The following is a 1,203-nucleotide window of genomic DNA, read 5'->3' as shown; positions in this document are numbered from 1 at the left end:
CCACGCGCCACAGCGGCGAATGCCTAACTACCTTCCCCGCGACTCTATGATCTCAGCCGCTTCCCGGGATAGCCGGGAGACACGGCTCCGGTACCACAGAGAGGAGGGATAGAGCGTCTCTCCCGCCTGCCTGAGTGGCAGCGCGGGCGGGGAGCGCGGGCCTGCCCCGCCCCGCCCCGCCCCGCCCGGGGCGTTGCCATGGCGACGACGGCGCCCTTTTCCGCTCCAGGCCTGGGGCCGGAGCCGCCCCCGCCCCGGAGGGTCCATTCCCCCTCCTAGAAACCTCCCCTCCTGCACCAAGTTTTAATCTAAAACGAGAAAGCATTCAGTGCACAACATGTATTGTAAAAAAACCCTCAAAAATAAAGGCTTTTTTTTTTCCAGGACGGCCTTTGACCCCCCACCGCAGGCAGTTTGGGGTGGGGGCCCGGGTCGGCGCTGCGCAAGGCCGTGCTGGGCCCTGCCGGGGCTGTACCACCACCACCGCCATCACCGCCGAGCCAGCGGCATTGCCCGAGTGCCCCGGCCTGCTGCCCAGGACAGTTCACCCGCTAAAATGCTGACGTCTGAACTAGTTCACTGCGGGCCTTCCTAGCATAAACACTCACAACTTACACTGTGCCATTTGTCTTAGATTTCTAGAAAATACAACAGCAAGAGTTGCATGTCAAAAAAAAAAAAAAAAGACAGATTTTGTACTATTATTCGTGTAATAAATGGACCTCCCAGAGCAAGGTTTTAATGGCTGCATTGCAAATTCAGTGCTCTGTTAATACACAACATATAAGGTTTTCCTCGCTGCTCCCACTCAGCTGTGCAAGGAAATGCAGGAACAGGTTCCCTGTAAAATAAGGTTTGCTGCGCTCCCACCCCGCTGCTCGCAGGTCCTGCCCTGAGACACCTGCCGTCGCCGAAACGGCGGAGGAGAGGACACCTGGGCAGGGAGGCACAGCCGGCGGAGAGGAGAGCCAGGCCTCGCCCCAAAATCCCGGTCCTCGGTGGCAGACCCCCGCTGCCGTCCCCACCAGCTCCCCCTCCCAGGAGACCCATCGCGGCACTCCTGCCCCCGGCCACCAGCTCCCGCCGCCCAGCATCCACCAGACCCGCTCTCCCAAACACGCGCTCCCCAGAGCTGCATTCCCACACACAGAAAAAAAACAGTTTCTTTGCTTACTTTGTATGCCCTTGTCTCATTTCCCATGT

General features: G+C 59.3%; 1 protein-coding gene across 4 annotated transcripts in view; it reads right to left on the bottom strand.

Annotated features, from left to right (window-relative positions):
- LOC112978414 (septin-2) overlaps positions 1 to 127 on the bottom strand; it is a 44,019-nt gene extending 43,892 nt beyond the window's left edge. For all 4 annotated transcript variants that reach the window (XM_026091923.1, XM_026091922.1, XM_026091925.1 and 1 more), the window contains exon 1: positions 32 to 127. The gene's annotated coding sequence lies outside the window, so the exon portion shown is untranslated. The remainder of the gene's footprint in view (positions 1 to 31) is intronic.
- Between the last annotated feature and the right edge of the window lie 1,076 nt (positions 128 to 1,203).

Source organism: Apteryx rowi, unplaced genomic scaffold, assembly GCF_003343035.1.
Source record: "Apteryx rowi isolate R43461 unplaced genomic scaffold, aptRow1 scaffold_93, whole genome shotgun sequence".
NCBI classification, from domain to species: domain Eukaryota; kingdom Metazoa; phylum Chordata; class Aves; order Apterygiformes; family Apterygidae; genus Apteryx; species Apteryx rowi.
Note: the sequence above shows the minus strand (reverse complement) of the source record. Positions and strands in the feature narration are given on the sequence as shown.